Genomic DNA, 13,896 nt, shown 5'->3' on the forward strand with positions numbered 1-13,896 from the left:
CAGAATATTTGTTGGAATATTTCCAACCATTCCTGGAGTTTTCAACATTTTTGAAAACTTAATGTTTTTGAACTCAAATTTTAAACATGAAACCAGTAGCTTTTTGCATTTATTTAAAATCCTTAAATATCAAGAAAATGGTTTTCTTCATTGCTGATTTACTTCCTTGATTTATCAGAAAAGTTGAACTTTTCTTGAGGCCATTTTCAGTTCATTGATTTGAACAAGTTTATAATTCCTTTGAATTAGAGAAGTGGCTAGGGTTTTTGAGTGTTCCTTCACCACTTGCTTGTTCTTGTTGCAATTCTCTTGGATGCAATGCAAAGAAGATATGAGCACAATGCTAAACCTTGGTTAGGGTTCCAGGGATGTGACAACTCACCCCCACTCAAAAGAATCTCGTCCCGAGATTTAGAAGTCGTCGGGAATAACGCAGGATACTCAAGTCGGAGACAATCCTCTCTTTCCCACGTTGCCTCCTTTTCAGAATGATTTGACCATTGAACTTTAAGAAACTTGAGGTTTCGACATCGAGTGGTACGCTCAGCTTGATCAAGAATACACACGGGGTATTCTCGGTATGAAAGGTTATCTTGGAGATCAAGGGTTTCGTGGTCCACTTCACGGATAGGATCCGAAAAGCAACGCCTGAGTTGCGAGACATGGAAGACATCATGAACCTTGGAAAGATGCGGAGGAAGTTCCAACTGGTAGGCAACTTCTCCTCGTTTGGCAAGAATGCGAAAAGGACCAATGTAACGAGGAGCCAACTTGCCCTTGATACCGAATCGATGGGTACCCTTCAAAGGTGTAAACCGAAGGTAAGCCTTCTCGTCAACTTCAAAGGTCACAGCCTTATGATGATGATCATATTGGCTCTTTTCACGAGACTGGGCTGTTTTCAACTTTTCACGAATAATGCAAACCTGCTCTTCTGCATCCTGGATCATATCCGGGCCGAAGAGTTGCCTCTCTCCGGTTTCTGACCAATTAAGAGGTGTTTGACATCTTCGTCCATAGAGAACTTCAAAAGGAGCTTTGCCCAAGCTTGATTGATAACTATTGTTATAAGTGAATTCGGCGAATGGAAGGCACTTCTCCCAATTCATACCGAACGATATAACACAAGCTCGGAGCATATCTTCTAGGACTTGATTCACTCTTTCTACTTGACCACTTGATTGGGGATGGAAAGCAGTGCTAAAAGACAAGTGAGTCCCCATGGCATTCTGAAAACTTTCCCAGAAGCGAGAAGTAAAGATACTCCCACGGTCTGAGTTAATCTCCAGGGGAACACCATGAAGAGACACTATTCGAGAGAGATATAACTCTGCTAGCTGGCTAGCTGTTATACTCTCACGAACGGGAAGAAAATGAGCTACTTTGGAAAGACGGTCAATGACCACAAAGATAGCATTATTTCCTTTCTTGGTCTTGGGAAATCCGGTAATGAAATCCGTACTAACTTTATCCCATTTCCATTCAGGAATAGCTAAAGGTTGAAGGGTGCCAGCAGGCCTTTGATGTTCTGCCTTAACTCGACGACAAATGTCGCAGTTAGCAATGAACTCAGCAATTTCTCTCTTCATCCTAGTCCACCAGAACCTCTGGCGTAGGTCCTGATACATCTTAGTACTACCGGGATGAATGATGAGAGGAGAATCATGAGCCTCCTTAAGGATCAATTGCCGCAGACATTTGCTCTTGGGAACCACTAAACGGTTCTGAAAGAACACAACGCCTTTCTCATTGATGGAGAAATCCCTAGCGTTACCGCTAGCAATATTCTCCTTGATCCGGGATATACCCTTACCATAAGCCTGCACGGCTATGATTTGATCCCTAAGAGTAGGCTTCGCCACCAGGGTAGAAAGGAATCCTTGAGGAACAATATGAAGATTCAACTTCCGAAAGTCCTCATAGAGATGCGGTTGACCTTGTTGTAGCATCAAATTGTTACAATAAGATTTACGACTTAGTGCATCGGCCATAACATTGGCCTTCCCCGGGGTGTAAGTTACCCCTAAGTCGTAATCCGAGATCAACTCAACCCACCGTCTTTGCCTGAGATTCAAATCCGGCTGGGTGAAGATATATTTCAGACTTTGGTGATCAGTGAATATTTCGCAACGATTACCCAGAAGGTAATGTCGCCGGGTTTTTAGTGCATGGACCACAGCTGCAAGCTCAAGGTCATGTGTGGGATAATTATCCTCATGTGGACGCAACTGTCGAGATACGTATGCGATCACATGACGATCTTGCATGAGAATGCAACCTAACCCTTGTCGCGAGGCGTCGCAATAGATAACAAAGTCCTTTGAAAAATCTGGTGGTAGCAACACAGGTGCGGAAGTCAGGCGTCTTTTCGGTTCCTGAAAACTATGCTCACACTGTGGTGTCCACTCGAACTTTTTATCCTTCTTGAGGAGTTGAGTTAGAGGCTTTGCAACCTTGGAGAAATTCTCGACAAAGCGGCGATAATAGCTCGCTAGACCAAGAAAACTCCTAACTTGCTTAACCGATTCAGGTTGAGTCCAATCAAGGACAGCTTGAACTCTCTCGGGATTGACAGCAATACCCTTACCAGAGATTACGTGACCTAGATAGGTCACTTTTGGTAACCAAAATTCACATTTTGAAAACATGGCATAAAGGCGATGTTGTCGAAGTTTCATCAATACCAGCCTTAGATGCTCGACATGTTCTTGTTCGTTCTTCGAGTAGATGAGAATATCATCGAGGTATACCACGAGGAATTTATCCAAATACTCCATGAAGATTGAATTCATCAGACGAGAGAAGGTGGCTGGGGCATTGGTTAAACCGAAGGACATGACGGTGTACTCATATTGGCCATAACGAGTAACAAAAGACGTTTTTGGAATGTCCCCGTTCTTGATCTTGATTTGATGGTATCCCTACCTCAAATCCATTTTGGACAAGACTGAGGACCCAGCGAGCTGATCGTACAGATCGTTGATCCTGGGGAGCGGATACTTGTTCTTTATGGTGACCAGATTAACTGGTCGGTAATCTACAACCATCCGATCCGTTCCATCTTTATTCTTGGCAAAGAGGACGGGGCAAGCCCAAGGAGAAGAGCTAGGACGAATGAAACCTTTATTCAAGGCCTCATCTAGTTGCTTTTTAAGTTCGGCTAGCTCCAGGGGTGCCATCTTATATGGTCATCTAGCTATTGGGACAGTTCCCAGAACAAGATCTATCACAAACTCTACATCTCTGTCAGGTGGAATTCCTGGCAGTTCCTCTGGAAAAACATCCGGGAAGTCACGGACTACCGGAATGTCTTCAAGTTCCGGAAGAGGGTTGGCATTTAAGGAATAGAGTTGGCATTTGGCAACTCGAGTAGAGACATTTACTATCTCACCCGAGGAATGGGTAAGTTGGACATTTCTAGAATGAGTATCAATCTTGGCATAGTGAGCTGACATCCAGTCCATACCCAAGATGATATTAATATCCGAAGATTTCAAGGCTATCAATGAGGCTAGAAAAACTAGCCTGTCTACTAGAATTTCATTGTCATAGGTTATCCTAGAGGTTTGCCATTTACTACCAGGAGTTTGGACAACCAATGGAATTGGCATATCACAAAAAGACATGTTATGCAGCTGTGCATAACTTTCTGAAATGAAGGAATGAGAAGACCCAGTGTCAAAGAGAACAGACGCTGGGTGATGATTAACAAGAAGCGTACCCAGTATGACGTCGGGATCCTCTGCAGCTTCTTCTGCTGAGACATAGTTCACACGGCCACGTGCAGGAGTTGGCTTCACATAGTAAGCTTTGCCTGACTTGCCTTGCCCGACGGACTTTCCGGGTTGCTTGGCACCCACATTTTGAGGACACTCACGGGAATAGTGCCCTGGTTCTCCACACTTGTAGCATGTCACTTGGTTGGCATGTGGTGCAGCATTGCTAGCTGGACCACCATAAGTTTTTGCTGGAGGGTTGGTCTGATTCGTCTGAGGCGCCACATAGGATGGCCTCGGAGTGTATCTTGGCGGCAGAGAACTGTTCGGAACCCACAGCCTGCGTTTTGGAAACGCGGAACCAGATGACGAGCCAAAATCACGGGAGTGCTTCCTTGTGGCTTCAAAGTCAGTATGACCAGTCTCGGCACTGATCGCCTTGTTGACCAGGACTTGAAAGCTTGCACACTCGTGGAGGCGCAGATCACGACGAAGCTCCGGGCTCAGACCCTTATGGAATCTTGCTTGCTTCTTGGCGTCAGTAGACACCTCTTTTGTTGCATAGCGGGCGAGGTTACCGAACTTGTGGCTATAGGCAACCACGGTCAACTTGCCCTGAGTGAAAGCACATAACTCCTCTCTTTTTTTGTCTATCAGGGCCTCTGGAATATGGTGCAGACGGAAGGCTGCACTGAAGTCTGCCCATGTGGCTGCTGGTTCAGCAAGACGCATCGCTTCAAAGTTCTCCCACCACAGATTGGCGGGTCCTTCCAGGAAATACGCCGCAAAGGTCATCTTGTCAGCCTCAGAAACATTCGCAGAGCGAATCTTGCGTGAGATGCTGCACAACCAGTCATCAGCATCGAGGGGATCGATGGACTGATGAAACTTTGGAGGGTTCAACTTCACAAAGTCGTTGAGGGACACCGCAGCATTCCTAGGCTGACGAGCCGTATTCTGTTCAATACGCTCTAACAGTCGGTTCGTCTCCCTTTTGTTCCTCTCTGCCTCAAGCATAACTTCCGCCAGAGAGGGCGGGTGAGGCAGATCTTCCTGCGACGCTTGACTACCCTCGCCTTGCTCATGAGCAGGTGCACGGTTCAACCTGGTGAACACCATCCTGACAAACAAACTCACAACTTAAACCAATATCATATCAATACTAGCTATGGATTAAGAATGTACTGAACACACGGAATGCGGAAATGAATATCCGAACAACATGGTAACAAGCAACTGCTATATATACACCATGGTTCATACACACCCTTACATAGTTCAGTACAACCTTAACCGAAGAGCGGCTATTGAAATTATGAAACTACTCATCAGAGGCTTACAAGCTTCCTATACATTATTTATATAGGCCTCCAGAATTCATTTCACATCACAGGCATACTTCACAAGTCACGTAGGACTGTGAACGTACGGCTACTACCATACTATCCTTCCGCTCACAGCTCAGGCATCCACATAGAACGTCTCATAGAGATTACCTCCATGGCCTGGAAGCTCAACCTGCGTATCAGGAAACACTCTGGCCTGAGATCCCTGGGATCCATAAGGACACGGATGTGGCCTTGGTCCCCTTACTGGTGGTAATAGGGGTCCCCGAAGAGGGGTGACTCCTCCTATAGCTGGCCAGTCAACGTGGGCCGGAAGATGGGTCCTAACAGGGTTCAACATCCCCATATCTCCGTACCCTGTCTGGACTACCGGTGCCAGCTGCGTCAAAGCCGTCCACAGACGAGCACGGGTAGCATAAAGCTCCATGCGGAAAGCACGAGCATCCCTGTCTCTGTTCTCTAGCATCTCAACAGTGGACTGCAGTAGTGGATCCTCCATAGAAGAATCAAAATAGACTCCACTGAGGTATCCCTCTTCACCAGGCTGAGAGGCTGGAACATAGCAGAACTCTGAATTCTACAGCAGTGCATGTCTCGCCCTCATAATGGTCAGCATTGAATAGGCAGCATCTTGTACTGCCATGTCAACAGTGACTCCCAACCCATAGGACCAATGGATTGGCTCCTCAGCTCCAGGGTAGCCTGGAAATACCCTAACAGTGCAGATATACTGGCTCTGGTTGAAGTCTCGGTACTGTTCCTCCACTGTGTACTCGGGGTACCAGCGGTAACCGCACACCAACATCACCCTGACCAACATGGCCGTATGACCTGGCACATCAATGCACCTGGTCAGACGTACCACCTGACGAGAAGGACGGCCAGGCATCTGTAAATAGAGAGTAATGCAAAAGCATTAGAGCTCTGAATGCAAAATTGGGCAGCATAACGGGTGTAAATGCTCAAAAACAAATTTTGAGACAACCCAAAATGGAATAGCGTAACCACTCAACTATCAAGTTCAATTCTCTGATCATCAAACTTACTTCCCTTTTCCTAGGAATGAAAGAAACCCAAATATCTCTTGACCCGTAGTCCTATAATCTACCGATCAGAAACACGAGCCTAGAAGAAGATGAGTAACCTAGTCCTTAATTCCCGCAGAAAAGACGAGGATGACCAAAATAGAATAACTTGAGAAGAGAGCAAGAGTCTTACGTTCCCTTCCACAAACAATTCCCTTAGGTATAACTAAAGCAATTCTAGACTCAACTTCGACCTGCTTGGCTTAGTAATCCTACAGTCAGCCAGGCTCTGATACCAACGCTCTCGGGACCCCAATCCTAAGCCATAGGAATCCAGCCTGTAACACATCGCATCCCTTTGCGGTCTCACGCATGGTTAACCCCACGGCTGCAGCCTTACCTTAGCCGAGACCGTTTGCGCCTTTCGACTCACGTATGCAATTGTGGTGCTAGCATTCCAATGTCAAAGAACCCGGATCGACAAGTCTAGTCATAAACCAAAGTGGCAGTACCGCACAAGGACAGGCATACATGACCCAACAAAGCAGGTGTCGGTCACCAGCGAGTGTAGACGAGTCGTAGCAAGCTACAAGGACTCCATTACATCGCGTGACATTTCCCCAAAGGGGACAGACACAGCAGCTAAGAAGGACACATGCCGGTCAACCAATGTGTCCGGAGCAGTTGCGAGCTACCATGGCTCGTTGGATCACAAAGGGGCATTTCCCTATAAGGAGTGCTACTAAAGTTCACGGCTAGGTAGTCAAACCCCATACATATCAAGTACGACACACGTACGCATGGCATACCGATATGTATAGATACATCGATGGCATCACAACAAAACCATAAACATACAAGCTAATTTAAGAGGCTAGGAAGAGCCACACACATAATATTACACCGAAAGGGTCTCACGACCCATAATAGCAGTCATTCAGTTACAAGCCAGCGGAAGTGTTTAAAATTGTCTGAGTACAGACAGGTGAAACTAGAAGGCACAAGGCCTGACTATACTACAGACCCAACCTAGGGCCAGATCGTAGCTAGGACTCCAGCTACTCCTCGTCGTCGATGTCTATGAAGAACCCTCCATTAGGGTCATTAGCAACCTCTGCAACATTTATTAAGCAAACATGAGTACGGAGGTACTCAGCAAGACTTTAGGATAACTATCTACTCATGCAATGTATCAATAAGGTATTGTGGGGTTTCATGCGGAAAGCCAGCATTTGACTTGTGGCTAGACAACTTGCATTTTTAAATAATTTTTACAACTTGATTTCTCGCACACGATTCCACTAACACCACAACAATACTCCATCGTGGAATCATTCCATCTCCACACGGAATGCCGTCCACGACACTCACGCTTATCTTGACAATTTTATGAGTAGCCATTGAAGTTATCTATGAACAACATATGTCTCCAAGTAGTCCATATCCGCGGACGCGGCTATTCGAATAGATCATAACCCTGCAGGGGTGTACCTCGTCACACACGCTCTCGCCACTTATCGCCATGTGCACGTCATGCACCTCGGCAACCTTCAAGTGGAAGCCCAGCGAGGGAGTCGGCCACGACCGTTAACCACGCTAATACCTAGTCCAGGTTTATCGCCTATCTGAGAGTAACCCATACGGAAGTCCGGCCGAGGTTGCCGCCACGGCCTCAAATGATGTGCGCAGGGTTCCCAAGCCCACCATCCGGGTGCCACTTGGTACACCGTGCCACTGCCTACCGCATCACAGCCCACCTCTCAGGTCAGCGCTATGCACGGCCTCCAGCATGACTACAAACACCAGAAACTACTTGCAACTCCTGGACCGAGTACTAAGCGATTAATAAGTCGAGAGGGTCAATTAAGTATCCCAACGTGTGGTAGTAACTAGTCTTGGATTACATACACGGAACTCAGTTCCTAAGGACGGTTCCAATGAAACAATCCGCCATGTACTCCTTCATAGCCTTTCACCGGTACCTTTACCAAATCAGGTTCAACACACAACCTTTGCTTACCGAACACATTCTCACAATTCTGTTCATCTCCCAGATGACAGACCATACACAACTCTAAGCACAGCATGCATAGAAGGATAACGCACATCATGGCTCAAGCAACTACCAGGTATGCTTGGTTGCAAGGTTCAGCTATTTACTGTGACAAGGATAGGTCATGCAAAGGAAGTGGGTTCAACTAACGTGGCAAAAGCATTTGTAGCATTTGATCCTAATGCAATAAGTAAGTGCAGGAGCAAGAACATGGGATTTATCGGGATGATCAAAATGGTTGCTTGCCTTGTTGCTCAGAGGAGGGACAATATCCGTCAGACGGATATTCGGTGGAATCCGGGGGAGCGGAGCCTATTGAAAGGAATGACAACAATCAATAACAAACATATGCAATCAAGATGATGCATGAGCATGGCATGAGGATGCAAGGTGGTATACTATTATATCTAACATGTATTAGGTTTTAAGTTGATTTGAATCAAATTCAAATATCACTTCAAACGAGGTATTCTCGAATACCATTTTAATTTATTCGACCTGATGCTCAGATCAACTTGCTTTTAACATGCATGGGATGACATGTTAGGTTGCTGGTTTGTAATTGGGACACTGTTTGATCATGTCATTTATAGTGAAATTTAAATATTCTCCAAATTCCATTTACAAAGTAATTATAAGAATTAACTTATTCATTAATCTACATGCTTGGGTTCAATAACATTTTCAAACCTGTATGAAAATGACATATTCAGATTCCTTGAATTTTGCTGATACTTTTTCATATATAAATTATTTTCATTGGAGTTACAGATTAATTTCTATGAATTTTAGAATTTTAGATATTTCTGGAATTATTTTTATACTAAAAAAACTCTTTACTGCATCAGCATGACATCAGCAGGTCCAACTGGCCGTTGAAAGTCAAACCTGACCAATGGGACCCACTGGTCAATGACTCTGGTCAGTTTTAGATTAGAATCAATCTTAATTAGCTAATTAACCTCACTGGACCCACATGTCAGTGACTTATCAGATTATTTGATTTTATTTTTATTATTCCAGATTATCCAGAGGCTGGTCCCACACGTCAGTGGCTCAGGCCAGCTGAGATCCACCGGCGGCGAGGTCGTCCTGGCCGGCGGGGAGCCTCCAGCGACCACCAGAACGGTGGAGGGCATCGGAAACTCGCCTCCGTCGACCAAACTCACGGCAGAGACCACGGGGAGAACGGCCACTCGACAGCACGCACAATGGGACAAACCCCAGGGGCTGGGTTGGCCGGAATCGACGCCGGCGACGAGCTTGGCGGCGACCAAGTTCGGCCATCGTCCAAGCCAACGATCACAGGGTCAAAACACGCGGGGCTGGGCTCCTAAAACATCTACGTGATGTCCTGAGGCTGCTGGTGGCCTCAGACGGACCAACCCTTCACCGGAGGGCTACCGGCGACGAGCTGCAGCGGCGGTCCTCGTCGGGCTCCGGTGGAACTAGGCCTAGAGGAGGGGATCGACGGGAAAATCTTAGGGGAAAGTTGCGCAAGCTCACGAGGAGTGAAGAGGGGGGCTTAGACGGCTCGGGGAAGCACTGAGGGCGACGAATCGAGCAGAGCTCGCCGGCGGCCGAAGGTTGAAGACGACGGTGCCGTGGGCGTTGCACGGCTCGGGGAGGCTTCGGCTTCTGCAGGGAGGACCAGCTCGTCGAGGCGGAGCTAACGGCACACTCGGGAGGAAGATCCTATGGCTAGGGGCACGGGAAGCTCGAGCTTGAGCTCCTGTCAATGGCGGCAGTGGGGTTCGGGAGAACCGAGAGGAGAGGGGGAAGAAGGAGCACGGGAATGTATAGCTACGTGCTCGGGGAGGTTATCCCCGTGCTTGCCAGCGCGAATCGGCGGCCAGGCAGGCAGAGAGCTGCGTGGAGGTGCGCGGCGACGCGGCGGCCACCTCCTGCTCCTACTGGCGAGGAGGAAGACGGCAGCGCTACTGGGCCTGGGCTGAGGTGAGCGACAGGTAGTTCCTTCCTCTATTTTTTTCTGTTTTGTTTCTGTTTTGCTAGCTAATTAATTTACTATTTATTTCAGCTCCAAAATAGTTTGTAAAAACTATTTTGAACACCCCAGAAGATTTGTTGGAACATTTCCAACCATTCCTGGAGTTTTCAACATTTTGAGTAGATACAAGAGTATTTACAAGAGTATTGACAAGCACGCAGTGGATATCATTATGTTCCTACTTCACTGACGACTTGAGTAGATACAAGAGTATTTACTTGATGAATCACAAATCTGAAATATTGAAAAGTTCAAGGCTATGTCAGAGTGAAGATCGTCGTGACAAGAGGATAAAACTGTCTACGATATGATCATAGAGGTGAATATCTGAGTTAGTTTAGGTACACAGTTGAGACAATGAGGAAATTGTTTTGCAATTCATGCCACCTAGAACATCATCGTGTGATGGTGTGTCTGAACGTCATAGTCGTGCCTATTTGATATGGTGCATACTATGATGTCTCTTATCAAATCACGACTATCGTTTATGGGTTATACATTAGATACAACAATATTCACTTTAAATAGGGCACCGCGTATTTCCGTTGAGATGACACAGTATAGACTTTGGTTTGGAGAAACCTAAGCTGTCGTTTCTTGAAAGTTTGGAGCTGCGATGCTTATGTGAAAAAGTTTCAGTCTGATAAGCTCGAACCCAAAGCGGATAAAAGCATATTCATAGGATATCCAAGACAGTTGGATACATCTCCTATCTTAGATCCGGAAGCAAAGTCTTTGTTTCTAGAAACGGGTCCTTTCTCGAGGAAAGGTTTCTCTCGAAAGAATTGAGTGGGAGGGTGGTGGAACTTGATGAGGTTAGTGAACCGTAACTTCAACCAGTGTGTCGCAGAGTGCAGGAAGATGTTCCTGTGGCGCCTACACCAATTGAACTAGAAACTGATCATTAAGCTTCGGATCAAGTTACTAGAAACCTCGTAGGTCGACAAGGTCGCGTACTACTATAGGGTGGTACGGTAACCCTATCTTGGAGGTCATGGTCTGGAACAACAATGAACCTACGAGCTATGGAGAAGCGATGGTGGGCCCGAATTCCGACAAATGGCTGGAGGCCATGAAATCCGAGAGAGGATCCATGTATGAAGACGAAGTGTAGACTTTGGAAGAACTACTTGATGGTCGTAGGACTATTAAGTAAAGATGGAGCTTCAAAATAAAGACAAACGATGATGGTGAAAAGTCACCATTAAGAAAATCTCGATTAGTCGCAAAGATGTTTCCGACAAGTTCAAAGAGTTGACTATGATTAGACTTCCTCAATCATAGTGATGCTAAAAGTCTGTTGGAATTAGGTTAGTAGTTGCTGCATTATTTATGTAATATTGCACATAGAATGTCAAAACATTGTTTCCTCGACGGTTTCCTCGAGGAAAGGTTGTATGTGATACAGCCAGAAGGTTTTTTTGATCCTAAAGATGCTAACAACTGTGCAAGCTCCAGCGATCCTTCTATGGACTGGTGCAAGCATCTCGGAGTTGGAATATACGCTTTGATGAGATGATCCAAGATTTTGGGTTTGTACAAGGTTTATGAGAAACTTGTATTTTCAAAGAAGTGAGTTGGAGCACTATAGAATTTCTGATAAGTATATGTGCTTGACATATTGTTGATCGGAAGTAACCTAGAATTCGTGTAAAGCATAAAGGTTGTTTGAAAGGGGTTTTCGAAGGAAGAACTAGAAAGAGCTACTTCAACAATGAGCATCAAGATCTATGGAGATAGATCGAAATGCTAAACAGAACTTTGAAATGAAATGCATGCCTTGACAAGTTTTTGAAGGAGTTAAAAATTGATCAGCAAAGAAGGAGTTCTTGGTTGTGTTGTAAGGTGTGAATTTGAATAAATACTCAAAGCCCGAGCACGGCAGAAGAAAGAGAAAGGACGGAGGTCGTCCCCTATGCCTTAGGCGTAGACTCTAAAGTATGCCATGCTGTGTGCCGCACCTGATGTGTGCCTTAACACAAGTTTGTTAAGAGGTAGAGAGAGTGATAGATGATTGAATCACTGAACAACGGTCGAAGTTATCCTTAGTAACTAATGGACTAAGGATTTTTTCTCGATTATGGAGGTGGTTAAAGAGTTCGTCGTAAAGGGTTACGTCGATGCAAGCTTTTACACTAATCCGATTAACTATGAGTAGTAAAACGAATTCTTAAAGTAGAGTAGATATTTGGAGTATTTCCGAATAGCACGTAGTAGCAGCATCTATAAGATGACATAAAGATTTGTAAAGCACACACGGATCTGAAAGATTCAGAACCGTTGACTAAAACCTCTCTCACGAGAAAGACGTGATCAAACCCTAGAACTATATGGGTGTTGGATTCGTTAAAATCACATGGTGATGTGCACTAGATTATTGACTCTAGAGAAAGTGGGAGACTTTTGGAAAGATGCCCTACAGGCAATAATAAATTAGTTATTATTATATTTCCTTGTTCATAATAATTTTTTATTATCCATGCTAGAATTGTATTGATTGGAAACTCAAATAGATGTGTGGATACATAGACAAAACACTCTCCCTAGTGAGCCTCTAGTTGACTAGTTCGTTGATCAAAGATAGTCAAGGTTTCCTGGCCATAGGCAAGAGTGTTGTCACTTGATAATGGGATCACATCATTAGGTGAATCATGTGATGGACAAGACCCAAATTATAAATGTAGCATGTGATCGTGTTATTTTGTTGCTATGGTTTTCTGCGTGTCAAGTATTCATTCCTATGACCATGAGATCATGTAACTTACTGGCACCGGAGGAATACCTTGTGTGTATCAAACGTCGCAACGTAACTGGGTGACTAGAAAGGTGCTCTACAGGTATCTCCAAAGGTGTCCGTTGAGTTCGCATGGATCAAGACTGGGATTTGTCACTCCGTGTGACGGAGACATATCTCGGGGCCCACTCGATAATACAACATCACATATAAGACTTGCAAGAAATGTGACTCAAGTGTGAGTCACAGGGATGTTGTATTATGGAACGAGTAAAGATACTTGGTGGTAACGAGATTGAAATAGGTATAGGGATACCGACGATCAAATCTCGGGCAAGTAACATACTGAAGGAAAAAAGGGAATGTTATACGGCATTATATGAATCCTTGGCACAGAGGTTCAACCGATAAGATCTTCGTAGAATATGTAGGATCCAATATGGGCATCCAGGTCCCGCTATGGGATATTAACCGAGGAGTGTCTTGGGTCATGTCTACCTAGTTCTCGAACCCGTAGGGTCCGCACACTCAAGGTTCGATGATGGTTTAGTATAGTGTAGTTATATGTGTTGGTGGCCGAAGGTTGTTCGGAGTCCCAGATGTGATCACAGACGTTACGAGGGTTTTTGAAATGTTCCGGAAACAAAGATTGATATATAGGAAGTTGGTGTTTGGATTCTGGAAACTTTTCAGGCATTGCCGGCAGTGTACCGGGAGTGACGAATGGTTTCCGGGTGGCCACTGGGTGGTTCCACCACGCCCCAAGGGGTCCACGTGGGTTTATTGGATGTAAAATAAGGTATAATGGGTTGACAAAGTCATCCAAGGAAAGCCCATGAGGAAAAAGTGAAAATCCAAAAGAGGTGGGAAAATAAGGAAGGAGTCCTAATCCAAGTGGGATTGGAGAAGGACTCCTCCCTCTCTCCCACTTCGGCCAACCCAAGGAGGACTCCTTGGTGCGGCAAGGCTACCTAGGGTTGCCTCTCCCCTCCTCCTATATATACTAGAGGTTTA

This window comes from Hordeum vulgare, chromosome 7H, assembly GCF_904849725.1.
Source record: "Hordeum vulgare subsp. vulgare chromosome 7H, MorexV3_pseudomolecules_assembly, whole genome shotgun sequence".
NCBI lineage: Eukaryota > Viridiplantae > Streptophyta > Magnoliopsida > Poales > Poaceae > Hordeum > Hordeum vulgare.